The sequence below is a fragment of the Pipistrellus hanaki genome (genome assembly GCF_964339955.1).
Source record: "Pipistrellus hanaki genome assembly, chromosome: 17".
Taxonomy (NCBI): Eukaryota; Metazoa; Chordata; class Mammalia; order Chiroptera; family Vespertilionidae; genus Pipistrellus; species Pipistrellus hanaki.
The window spans coordinates 13,449,883-13,463,937 of NC_140519.1; the positions used below are offsets into that span (position 1 = coordinate 13,449,883).

Consider the following 14,055-nt stretch of genomic DNA (forward strand, 5'->3'; position numbering starts at 1 on the left):
CCGATATAGTAGTCTCTCTGCATTTTGCTTAGTGTTTTTGAGGCAGGCTCCTAAGAGGAATTTCCTACAGCTAGAGAAAAATTAACAGTCCGACTACTAACCCTAAAATGCATGAGAGCCATTTGTCCCAAATTTCTGAACCACAAAATGCATATGTATCTTCAGATGGAAATCTTTAGAAATTAAAACTCCTCTGAAGAGCGAAGAGGAAAAAAAAAAAATGCATCGCAGGTAACAGCAGAGAATGTGCTGATATCTGCCAGACACATCTGGGCAACAAGTGAGAGAAACATAATATAAACGAGCCATCACCATTCAAACTCATTTCTAAAAGTTAAAAAAAAAAATTCTTAAAGTGTGAGCTACTTTAAAACCAATGCATGCAAAATAAACTTGTTGAGCTAAATAGCTTACCTCTGCACAATGCCAAAATGAATATTTTGTTCTTCCAAAAATGTAAAGTCTTTGCTAAGTTGTAGTATGAACTCTTGTAAGAGGAGTGTGCCTGATTACAAACTCTGAGAGAGGAAAAGTCTGCAAGGTTTAAATGCTGCTGGCTACAGGAGCAGCAAACAGCTTTTATATGTCACTGTCGGCTACGTCCAGAAAGGGCAGTCTTTCTTAGGGTCTCTCCCAGCCAAATTCAAAGGGGAGGGGTTTGGGACAGAAAAAGAAAAGAAAGAAAAAAAAAAAATCAGTGATTGGGTGGCAACCTTTTTTATGTGGGTGGTGAGGAAATTGAGTCACACCCACAGCTTACAAAGTACAAACCATAAAAGACAACCCCCTTTTTCTCTGGGCTTCTACCTTTGCTGTGAGTGGTTAATATCCCCCATTTAATAGTTTCTAGTTCCTGGTTCCCATACAGAAAGAAAGAAAAAAAAAAAAAAGTGAGTTCTTGAAAACACAGATGCCTGAGTAACAAGGAGTACATTTTTTAAGATGCTAAGTGACATGGGAGCTGGAAAGAGCAAGCCGATATTAAATCCAAAGATCAGCTCCCGCAGCTCATCTGGGTGGCCACAAACAGGATTCAAGAGAGATGCCAGGCAAGGCGGTGGTAGCCAAGCTATAGCATACGGTATTAGGATAATGGATGCTCAAGTGCTGGTTCTCTGTCTCCATGTGGCTTTATTCCTCTAATTTCTATATTTATTCTCTCTTTTGTTCCAACCTCCCACCCCCTTTTCTTTCTCTACAAAGCGAGGCAGCAAATTACCTGCCTTGTATGTAATGCAAATGGACAAGCCCATGGCAGAGGACGGCCGCCAAGAAAACATCTGTTTCAGGTTTGGAGCATATAGTTGAAATTTTAAGCAGAGAGTGGCTCTGCCTCTCAGGAAGCATATTGGAGGGCACAGCTCAGAGCCCATGAGGAATTTAGCAGCAGCAGCAGCAGCAGCAGCAGCAGCCGCCACCGCCAGCAGTCAGAAGTGCCTTCCTTCTTAGAAAGATGCCTTGGGAGCAAAATCCGTGTCCGGCAAGACAAGAGCCAAGAACGCGAATATCAGGACAATCTGTAAGGAAAGCTCCCTCAGCAATGCCATGGGTCCCGGTGACATGAACAAAGCGTGGCCCAGTCACAGTGAGTGGCAGCAGGAATCCTGGAAAATGCACATTATTCCTTTTACTTAATGCACCGGCATGTCCAGGGGGCCGGTGCGCCGGTCTCCTGCGTGTTTCTGCAGGAGGAGTACTATGTGAATTCACAGCCTTCAGAAATGATGGTCATGTGGTTAGAAGCACACCGGACTGAGAGCCAAGTTTCCTGGGCTCTAGTCCCAGTTGGATCTCCAGCAATATGTGTGGCCTGATGCGCGTTCTTTAACTCTTTATTAGTGCATCGAAAAGCGGGAGGGGCAAGGTGCATTATTTCCTGCTGAGGCGGACTTCACCCAGTTCCCTAGGAGAGCAGAACCATGTTTGAAACAGGAAGTGCCACTGACATTCAAAGTACAGTGACAACCTTGACATCCCAGGAGGGATGTCTGATGGCAGATGTCAAAGTTCAGGTGTTGCTACATTTTGATGGGCATCAAGCTTTTCACTGAAGAGGAGTCATGTTAGAGAAGCTCCATTTGCAATACTGAAAGCTGTAAACGAGACTCAGCATCGTGGTGTTGAAAAGGCAAGACCACATAAGGGCAGGAGGTGAATAGGAAGAGTGTGGAACAGCTGGAGGAAATGCACGTGACCACTCACAGCTGCAGATGTTTAACAGCTGGAGCTGTCCAGCTAAGGTCTCACCCCTTCAGGAAGGACTCCTGGTGCCTTGAATGAATCTCAAGGATGTTGTGTTAAAGGTCCCTGAATTGAATAGGAGGTTGGACAGCATACTCTTTATGAGCCGTCCAGCTCAAAGGTCCCAGAACATGTTGAGAAATTAGTGACAGCACTGATTAGCCTGTACTTTCCAACATATGCCATGTAGCAGGGCAGCATATAAGGGACAACAGGACTCTTAATGCCTACACAGTGGACATGAGCCTTTCTTTCTCCAGGGTGGCTGAGTTCTTGCTTAGAATCTCATACATATCACCAGCTGCTTTCAAGGTCAAACCGTTGTCATGCACATAGAGAGGTATTGTTCTATCTCTTGGGATTTAACTTGAGGGACTTTTGTGGGAATAAAAAAAAGCATTCCTGGAGAAACTGGTCTGAGCCTCAAATGGGTTTACTGTGAGAGAGTGGAGGGAAAGAGGAGGCAGAAGAAAGAGGGGATTTCTGAGAGCAACCTAAACATGCCCAATTACATGAGGGCAGACCTGGTAGTTGCTTAATCTTAAGACCCTCAGACATGTCAATGGTTTTAGATATCTTTCAGCACACATGGATTATATTGTGGAATTTGGGACTATTAAGTAAACCCACAAGGATACGGAATCATAAAAAAATAAAAAGACCTGTGGGAGGAGAGTTCAGGATTCTGCTTCCAGGCAGATGTTATTGCCAGAAGTATTTAAAATGCTTTGAACATAATTTTAATTTTAAAATACTTGCAAAATGAAGAGGCATGCATCCAAGTTGTCAGTAAAAGAAATATTAATGGGCAAGTAGCAATGAGGTCGTTCTTTATGAGATCTCCTCTTTAAAAGGCCACTGACATATTTAGAAACCTTCAAGGAAATGCTTGCCAACGGAGACAGAAGTGGAATGCATTTCATTATATTACTCACAGGAAATATGTATACTCTTGGCAGCCAGTAATATCCACCTTGAAACCTGTGAGGAAGTGATTGGGATTTTAAAATCGAAACCAGGTGCATTGAAATTGTCTCAGAGTGGCCCACCTGCTTTAGCAAAGGTACTTCAATGTGTGTGTGTGGCTTTAGTCAAACTCCTTTCTAATCAAAATGTGTCCCAAGGACCAGCAGCATCGACATCCTGGGGAGTTTGTTAGAAATGCAGAATTTCAGGCCCCATCCTAACCCACTAAGTCTGAAGCAGCATTTTATCAGAATCCTCAGATGATCCATCTGCTCAAAGTTTGAGAAGTACTGTACAAATTTTTTCGGAAACACACAGATATCACCTACAACACACATGCCCATTAAGTAAGCTCTAGGTGGAAGTCCATTTGTCTGATATCATGGGAAGAATCAAGGAGAATGCAGGTATGCAAGTATCTTTGAAGAGGAGAACATAAGTCAATCTCTACTACATAAGGAAAAAAAAACATGACTTGGTATCACATCTCGCAAAGAAATGACTCCGTAGTGGTCAGAGCCTTTTTAAGCTTGCTTCATAAACCCTATTTATTATTGAATGCTTATGGATTTATCACAAGATTATGGAAACAATGGAAAGCAGTATAAATAGGAGTGTCTTGTAAATTGCAATGCGCCATATAAACAGAAACTATAACTTAACTGGTTATCCCCAGGACACAAGCCCAAATCATCCTCTTTTCCTCATTCTTTCTCAAATTGTTTTTAAATAAATCTGCAAAACACAGGATTTTTATCACTGAAATGTCTCAGAAATCTACTCCTTTTTTTCTTTTGTTATTATTACTATGACTGCTTAAAGTTAATCTTGTTATCTTATCTAGGATTACGCTAATGTCTCTCCTTTCTTGCATTATCAATGCTGTCTTTGGTTAACTTCCTAAAAATCAAATCAAATCACTTTACTCATTTACAGATAACTCTGTTGGTTCTCCATTGTTCATAGGTTCAAGTTCAAGTGCATGATTGGCCTTACAAGGTCCTTGAGGAGAAAATCAGTTTACCTTTTAAGCCTTATTTGCTGCAACCTTCCTTATCTATTTCTCTGCTCCAGCCACACCAAGGCCAATTAACCACTCTCTTTTTTCTGTTAGCTTCAGTAAGTTAGCACCCCAAGTGTGTTTGTTCATTGGATGGGGTGACAGCCTTCTGCCTCTGATATGTATATGATAAAAGATCTTAGCAAACAGTAAAATAACACTGCATTAACCTGTCTTTAATAAATTATTTTATTTACTTAATTATAAGTCTCATATAGATGCCTAAAAGACCTTTGCAAACTTTTTTTAAAAACATATTTAGTCATTTATAACCACTAATCAACCTAAAATGTATATAGGGGGTAATTTGATGAAAGGTGGAAGCTTTGTAAGAATGGTAAAGAGTTTTGGTGTCGAATGTGTGTTTTTACATTTTACTCTGTAGATATACACATTAGATTATCGTGAATTTATTGGATTCAGAAAATGTGCAGAACTTTGGCTCAAGTAAACTCTTATAAAACATTTTCTTGTATGCAGAATAAACATACAAAATATTTCAAATATCAACTTCTTTATCTAATTAATACTATAGATAAATATATGTTACATATAGTTAGTTATATATAATTAGAGGCTCAGTGCATGTATTCATGCACCAGTGGGGTCCCTTGGCCTGGCCTGTGGGATTGGGCTAAAACTGACTCTTGGACATCCCCTGTGGGGTCTCAGCTTGTGAGAAGGCATAGGCCAGGCTAAGGGACCCCACCATGCACAATTGGGGCCAGGGAGGGACATGGGAGGTTGGCCAGCAAGGGAAGGACTGCAGGAGAGCTCCAGGGCATGTCCAGCCTGTCTTGCTCAGTTCCTATCTTCCTATCTGCCAGACTCCAGCAGCAAGCTAACCTATTAGTCGAAGAGTCTTCCCCCTGGTAGTCAGTGCATCTGAGGATTCTGATAAAATGCTGCTTCAGACATAGTGGGTTAGGATGGGGCCTGAAATTCTGCATTTCTAGAAAACTCCCCAGGATGTCGATGCTGCTGGTCCTTGGGACACATTTTGATTAGAAAGGAGTTTGACTAAAGCCACACACACACATCGAAGTACCTTTGCTAAAGCAGGTGGGCCACTCTGAGACAATTTCAATGCACCTGATTTCAATTTTAAAATCCCAATCACTTCCTCACAGGTTTCAAGGTGGATATTACTTGCTGCCAAGAGTATACATATTTCCTGTGAGTAATATAATGAAATGCATTCCACTTCTGTCTTCGTTGGCAAGCATTTCCTTGAAGGTTTCTAAATATGTCAGTGGCCTTTTAAAGAGGAGTGGCCTTAGCATATCATTAGCATATTACGCTTTGATTGGTTGAATGCACTACTGAACACTTAGATATTAGGTTTTTGTTATATAGGACATCTAAACTAAGAAAATAGAAATATGCAGATTGACTGTACTTCCACAATACCACCAGCCAATCAGAAGTGAGTATGCAAATTATGACACGTTAATTTTCATATGCAGGCTCAGAGTGACCAGGCAGGGCAGGATGCCTGCTGTGAAGGGGAGGGCGGAGGGTGGAGGGAGCTACAGGAGTGGAGTTCCAGCCGAAGCAAACAATGAAGGCTCCGGCCAGAGCAAAGATGGAAGACAGCAGCCAGAGCAAAGGCCTCGGTCCCAGGTGCTGGAGGAAAACCAGCAGCCAGGGGAAGGAAGACCTATTCTTGCACAAATCTTGATGCAACAGGCCTCTAGTATACATATACTTTTATGTATTACATATTCATAATATATACATTTTATATATTATTCATTATCTCTTTTTTACAAAAATAATTAGCAACTAAATATTGCATATTGATATTTGTCATAATTATTTTAATTTCTCTGTGTGTGTTTTTCAAGTTAATAAAAAGCACTTTTTGGTTTTCTGCACTGAAATAAGCATAAAAATTAAAAATTTTGAAAGTGTGACCAAACTTGAGCTTTCTCGTCAGAAATGGTTCAAAAAAGCACGTTTCTGAAGTAGTTCTTTTAAGTCTATGATTCAGTTTGATTCTAAAATAAACAAATAATACAAAATAATAAGGAGGAATTGTTCAGTGAAATGTAATGTAAAAGTAGAATAGAATTGTTTATATTCATACAAAGTTTTCAAATATTACCATTCGTGTGCCCTTTTTGGAGAGCTATTGAAGAATTTGCTACAGGAATAAATCAAGAAGGAGGTAAATATGGAATCCAAAAAAATGGTGCTACAAAATTAGAACAGTGGATTGCCATGATGATGATTAGGAAGTTCTCAAGGCGAGAATGTTGTAGTTGCCCAGGAAAAGCCAGTCTATAGTGAAGTAGAATCACAAAGAGCATCAATCTAGAGTGTTTCCAAGGGGAAAAATGAAATTGATAGGTTTCATAGACTTTTTAAACATATAACATTTTGTGTATGTATAAAGGAGAAAGAAGATATATTCATAGCATTTTAAGTGGCTCTGTTATGAATATTTATATACATAGTAATACAAACAATCTATAGTGTGAGAACCCAAAGTTATGACATTATTCTATGGGAAGGATGAAGGAAGAACTGAGACTATGTATAATTAAGAGAATGGAGCAGGGCTTAGAAGAGAGCTAAATACTCACCTTTTATTACAGGAAATGTAGTGAAACTTATCAACCATTGCACAACAAATTATTCCAAAACTTAGAGGTTAAAACAACAATAAATATTTATCTCACAATTTCTATGGGTCAGGAATTTAAGAGGAGCTCGGTTGGTGTTCTGGCTCAGGGTCTCTCATAAGGTTGTAGTCAGAATGTTGGCTAGGACTTAAGTAGGGCTGAAGGATTAGCTTCCAAGATGGCTCATTCACTTGGCTGGCAAGTTGGTGCTGTTGGCAAAAGGCCAACACACATGGATTTCACCACATGGACCTGTTCATAGAGCTGTTTGGGTGTCCTCACAGCGTTGAAGCTGGCTTCCCCCAGAGTGAGTAATCCAATATAGCAAGGTAGACTACCCAGTGTTTTAAGGCTGACCTGTGGAAGTCACACACCAGCATCTCTACAGGGTTTTGGTAGTTACAGGAGACACATAGACCTGTTCAGTGTGGGAGGAGAATTCACAAGGCCATGATGCTCATTAAAGTTCATCTTGAAGGCTGGCTACCTAAGACAGTTTTAGAAAATAGTTAATTTTTTTTTATTTTAAATTAAGAAGTCTGCCTATAATTTGGAAATAAAAAGTTAACTACCAAAAACAAACAACAACAACAACAAAAACAACTATTAAAAGAAGTGAAAGCAGTTGCTTCTGGTGATCAGAAATATATGTGGGGAGTGAGAAACTTGGAATAACTCTATTTTTTATTTTGACTTTTAATATATATACATTTGCAACCTTATTAAACTAAAAGTTAGCTAATTAAAATTAATATGGTAAACCATTCAGATTAAAGTATATCTGTCTACTGAGCAATCAAACAAATGACAAAACGGGAAATGGAGATAAAGTGAAACAACACTGAGTTTCCTTAGGATCTCTCTCATTGGGTTGTATATGATACAGGGGTTTCTGACTAGAACATTCCATATTAATATTCTCACTCGAGAATAAGCCTCCTATGTTTTAAAGGGTCCTGTCTGCCTTCCTTGTCCTAGTGAGTTTGAGGCCATTTTCATCTTCCTATGACTCAATGGAGAAAATGAGCCCTAGTGAACATCTGTGTAGCAGTTGTGGCTATGGATGTAATGGGTTAATAGTCTGAGTATTTATTGGCCCTGGATAAAGAGGAGGTAGCCTTAACTCTTATCTCAGGGATTGTGTTGTTGCCTTAAAATCAAGTGCATGAATACCATTGTCCATGTTTTCTTTCGGGTCAGTGAAAGATGAAGACTTCCCTTCAATTATCAGATCAAGCCTGAAAACTGGTACATACCTTCCTTTACCTCCTCTATACATTCTTCAGAAATGTTGGGTAATCATATTAATACTCTTAAGACCAAAGGGTCTTCAGGATCAAAAATAACCTCATACCTTAACTAGACTTTAGCCATTAATGGACTTTGCCAGCCCTGCAGGAGAGTAAGCATGAAGGAACTCTTCAATCAGCTACTGTGTGTGTGTATCAGTAAAGCAGCCAGTTAGAGAGCTCTGTTGTTCTCCACTAAGAGGCTTGCAGATCCCTTGGAATTTATTGGCTCTAAAAGATTATATAATTGCATATATAACTATCTGTCTCCAGAAGTTATAAAAATCATATTCATGCTAAGCAGATAATACATACAATCACATTGATAAATTCAGGTGTAAAATATCACATATATCTGGTGAAACATATGAAGAGTCAAACATATTTAGAGGGAAATGGTTAGAGTTAGGTATGGAAATTGATTACTTAGTGAAAGAAAAAAGAATGTGTGTGTTAGAATCCTCCAGTAATTATGTGGTTACTCTACTGAGACAAGAATCTCTAAAGTTCTATTCTAGCAAAAAAAATTTTTTTATTTATTTCCCCTAATATAATATTTAGGATAAAGTTGCTGCTAGAAAACAAGAACAGTACAGTGACCCAAGGGTTGGCTATTTATTTTCCATGTGCCAGAATAAAGCCCAAGAGGTCCATGCTGTGGTCAAGTTGACTAAGAGATTGCAACGCACTTATTCATGGCATAATTTCAGACTTTGCCTACAGTAGGCATTCAAAAGATACTTGTTAAACTTGATAAATGAACAAATGCTGTATCAGCATGGCCTTTTTCTAATCCAGGACCTCAGAATACAGCCAGAAAAAACTTGGGGCTCTCCAAAAGCCATCTGCACTTTTGCCAGAGTCATCAATTCTCTTTGGTCCTTTCACTGTGAAGAAGGTCTGGATAAACTTTGTGGGAAAGTCTTGCTAACTGTCCAGTGAAATGTTTAGAAAGTCAGATAAGAGGTGGTGGTATTAGGATGACTGGCACTATTAGGCAGATTATCTTTCATGAAATCCACTAATTGTCATTCACAAAGGCAGATTATCTTTCATGAGATCTGCTAGTTGTCATTCACAAAGACCATGATTAGAGGTGTGCAATCAGGCTGCCCTTGTGAAGGGTGATGGAAAGTGCAATGAAATCTCTTGAAAACATGCCATTTCTGACATTTGAGAGTAACCTCGGACTATTGGTAATCAACAGTTAAGAAAAAGTCTGCTGAGTGGAATTATGCATAATTGGTTAATATTCTGAAAATAACAAACTGAAATAATTATTGTTTCCCTTAAGTCATGTTCCCACAAAGCCTGCCTGCTACTATGGCCCCAGTGAAGGGAACAGGATGAGCAGGTTATCGCATAAGAGATGTCCCTTCTAGACAGAAGAGGAAGACAAAGAAAGCCTTCTTTGATAGAGAACATAGTAAGAAGAGAAACAGGAAGTGAGATGCAATAGCCTAACTCAGCGTTTTTCAACCGCTGTTCCGCGCGGCACACTAGTGTGCCGCGAGATGTTGCCTGGTGTGCCGTAGGTGCAGACAAGACAAGAATTTTATAATTTTTCACTATTTTGTTTACTTAATATTTCATAATAAAGTAATTATAAAATACTTTCTTTGTGTTTATTTGATTCCTATTCAAGAGAATTACTTTATATATAGTCAATATAGGTACAGAGTTAAATTTTTTTAACATTTTCTAATGGTGGTGTGCCTCGTGATTTTTTTCATGAAACAAGTGTGCCTTTGCCCAAAAAAGGTTGAAAAACACTGGCCTAACTCATCATTCACATCACAATCCTGGGAGATAAAGCACGGTGGCAAAAGATAAGCCACGGTGCTTTATCTCCCACACTTCATCTATACAAAACAAAGCCTGAAGTAAAAAGGCTATGACTCACTTCTAATCTGGGCTTTTAGGAGGAGAGCTCTTTGCAGGCATCCCGCACCAAATGGGATTCCCACAGCTGGTGAAAGGGTGGCATTGGTGGCATGGTGTACTTCAGCGGAGAGAAGAGCAAATGTAAGACATGATAAAATTCCCTCTGATCACAGTATTACAGAAAGCAATCTTCAGCATGCTCCAGTGGCCGAGAGATTTGGGGGCTAGGGAGGGACAGTAATGAAGGACAGGGTAAGCTTGTAACAGAGGCTGCAGGTGGATGGAGTTGGAGAGCCCAAGTGAAAAGTGAGAATGAATAGCCTGATTGAAATTCAGAAGGCCCGTGGCACCAGTTAGAGCTGAACTGAAGGCACATCAGCAAGAGAGGACCACCGGATTTGGACTATCCTACGTGACAGATTCACGTTTCACCCACTACGGTTTCAAGCCCAGCTACTAGGCATACAGGAGACTTTGACACTTAAGCAAACTAGTTTGCAGGAGACATAAAGACAGACACAGAATTAAACAGTTCTATCTTCATGAAGTCATTCAAGATTTCCTCTTCCCTTGATGTCATCTTTCGTAGGAGGTTGGAGGAGAAACCCTGAATTATTGAGCATTTACCCTAAACACAATGAGTTAACCTGTGATCTTGGTGTTATCTCTGGATGAAGCCAAATGCCAACAGAGAGCCACACTTCTTTGACCCTGTTCCAGTCCTGCTTTTACTGACTCTTCATTGGTACTGTGCCTGAGAGGAGAACAGTACACTCTCAGTAATTCCAGGGATCCTGGTTAAGGGTGTTGCCAACCACACTGTCCAGTGTTTTCACCATAAGTCTCAGCATGAAAAGCTAATTTCCCATAGATAATAGGATGATCTTCATGTCTATGAAAAAATTGTGTGTTTTTCCTTTACGGCTGTTGCAAACCTTGAAAACAGCTGTTTTCTTTCTGCTTGGGTTGGCAAACCCCTGAGAGTCAATGTCAGTGCCCACCACTGAATATCTGCTTGTCCTTCTGGTTATATATCCCAGGTATAGCTGTGCTTTTGCAAGCCACGATTTTAAATTATTATCTTTCTTTTAATATGGCTCTTATTCGTTTTTAAAATTAATTTTAAATATCACTCAATATTCTTTCATAATAACAACTAGTGGTAATAATTTCCATGATATATTGAGACTAGCTCTTCTAAGATAAAATGTCATCCTCACAACAGTTCATAACCAATGAGAAAGTTTTCATATATTCCTATCTTAATGCTAAGAAAACAGTTTTAAAGAGATTAGGCAATTTTCTCAAGTTCACAGAGCTAGAAAATTTTCCCACTGGGATATAAACCTTTAACTTTCTGAGGGAAAAAGCTGATCTCATAGTTTCTATAATATTTCATCATTCTTGAGCAAAGTGAGCTTTCTATAAATAAATGATAAATTACTAAACAATTATCTGATGCTCTCTTAATTTTTAATCCTTTGTCGAGCACTTAAGATAATAACAAAAATAACAAAAAGCCAGCCAGCCTATGCTCTTAGGCTTCTAATATATTCATTGTGGAAATAAGACATATCTTGAATTATTACAAATTATGAAATTGAATTTACAACTAAATATATTCCTGTACTATGTAGTAGAAGAAAGTCACCTAAAATTTTTAAATGGAAGGAAACCTGCAAATATTAAGTTAATTGGGAATTTCTTGTCAAGAATTGAAAATGAGGTGAATATAAAGAATGGCTAAGAATAAAATTAATGAAGGAGAAAACAAAGCTTTCACAGAGACTTTGTCTTTCACATAAGGAAAATGGGTAGAAATTAGACAGGGGACAAAAATAAAAGATATCACTTTTGTAGGACAGAGTGATTAGATATAGTCAAGAAATAGGGTTTAATAGGTAGATCAATAATAAGGGTTTAAGCCAGGATTATTTTTAAAACATACCTATGACCAAGAATTTGGGAAGAAAATGTCATTTGAGGAGTAAAATGAGAAGCTTAATGTCTATGTGTTGAGTTTGAAATGATATCCAATTGGAAATATCAAGCCTTGGATTTGGAGCCATAGTCCTGGGGACTGGGAAATGGTCAGGATTTATGACTCTGAGGCACATGAGAACAAGACATAGAATATACAGTAGGCCAGGTTCTGTGGAGAAGCCAATCAATACTAGAGAGTTAGTTAATATGTAAATAAGTAACTTAGTATATCTTCTCACTCCAGGCAAGGAAGCATACATAAAGTTGAGGAGTCTATATCAATGAGAGGAAGAAGTGGAAACAAATCTAGGGGGGAAGCAAAACCAGAATATGCAAGGTCTTATTTGAGGCCCTAGTTACATGTTGCTGCCTCTAGGTGGGTGGTTAGTAAAAATGTGCATTTGGAAATAAACAAAGACTACATCCCATGAGGTTTAGTAGGCTAAAACATTACTCCCAAAAGAGCACTCGACCTTTAAAACTATTCTTAGGATTTCTTACCCTTTGCAACAGCATGAATGGACCTGAAAAATATTATGCTGAGTGAAATAAGCCAATCAGATAAAGAGAAATATCACTTGATCTAAGTGGAATCTAATGAACACAATAAACTAACAAAATAGATCAAAAGGCATAGAAGCATGGAACAGACTGACAGATCTCAGAAAGGAAACAGGAGGTGGGAGGAGGAGGGGGAGATGGAAAGAGATTAACCAAAGAACTTATATACAAACTAGAGGCCCGGTGCATGAAATTCGTGCACAGGGGTGGGGGTGTCCCTCAGCCCAGCCTGCATCCTCTCCAGTCTGGGACCCCTCGAGGGATGTCTGATTGCCTGTTTAAGCCCATTTCCAGTGGGATCGGGTCTAAATGGGCAGTCGGACATCCCTCTCACAATCCAGGACTGATGGTTCCCAACTGCTCCCTGCCTGCCTTCCTAATTGCCCCTAACTGCTTCTGCATATCATCCTGATCACCCCCTAACCATTCTAATGCCAGCCTGATTGATGTCTAACTGCTCCCCTGACAGTCTGTTTGCCCCCAACTTCCCTCCTCTGCTAGCCTGGTCACCCCTAACTGCCATCCCCTGCAGGGTTGATCGCCTCCAACTGCCCACCCTTACAGACCTGGTGCCTCCCAACTGTCCTCTCCTGCTGGCCATCTTGTGGTGGACATCCTGTGTCCACATGGGGGCAGGATCTTTGACCACATGGGGGCGCCATCTTGTGTATTGGAGTGATGGTCAATCTGCATATTACTCTTTTATTAGATAGGATAGAGGCCTGGTGCATGGGTGGGGTCTAGCTGGTTTGCCCTGAAGGGTGTCCCGGATCAGGGTGGGGGGGTTCCCTTAGGGCATGGGGCTGCCTAAGCGAGGACACCTGTGGTAGTTTGCAGGCTAGCCACGCTCCCTGGCAACCCAAGCAGAGACCCTTGTATCTGGAATTTATTTACCTTCTACAATTGAAACTTTGTGACCTAGAGCAGAACCAAGCCTCCTGCTCACTCTGTGGCCAGCAGCTATTTCTGTTGGAATTTATGTATCTTCTATAATTAAAACTTTGTAGCCTGGAGTGGGGGCTTGGGCCAACCAGGGTGTGCAGAAAGCTTTGCTTCCTCCATTGTCAGGGGCAATTCTAGCCTCCTGCTCTTTCCAGCTCCGTGGCTGCTGCCATTTCTGTTTGGATTTGTTTACCTTCTATAATTGAAACTTTGTAGCCTTGAGTGGAGGTTTAGGCTGGCTAAGACAGGCAGAAAGCTTGGTTTCCTCTATTTCCTGGGAAACCCAAGCCTCCCTTCTGCTCTCTGTGGCTTTAGCCATTTTGGTTGGGTTTATTTGCATACTTACTCTGGTTGGCTGCTGGGTGTGGCTGGTGGGCGTGGCTGGTGGGTATAGCAGATGGTGGTTAATTTGTATATTACTCTTTTATTAGGTAGGATATGTATAACCAATGGACACAGACAATAGTGTGATGAAGGCCTTGGGTGGGTCAGAGACTAGGAA

At 40.1% G+C, this 14,055-nt stretch overlaps 1 protein-coding gene and 1 long non-coding RNA gene across 3 annotated transcripts in view; one reads left to right on the top strand and one right to left on the bottom strand.

Moving 5' to 3' along the window:
* Positions 1–535, bottom strand: part of PI15 (peptidase inhibitor 15) — a 32,643-nt gene extending 32,108 nt beyond the window's left edge. The window contains exon 1 of the mRNA XM_084864267.1: positions 415–535. The gene's annotated coding sequence lies outside the window, so the exon portion shown is untranslated. The remainder of the gene's footprint in view (positions 1–414) is intronic.
* Positions 1–14,055, top strand: part of LOC311612207 — a 794,730-nt gene that overhangs the window by 505,675 nt on the left and 275,000 nt on the right. The gene's annotated exons all lie outside the window — the stretch shown is intronic.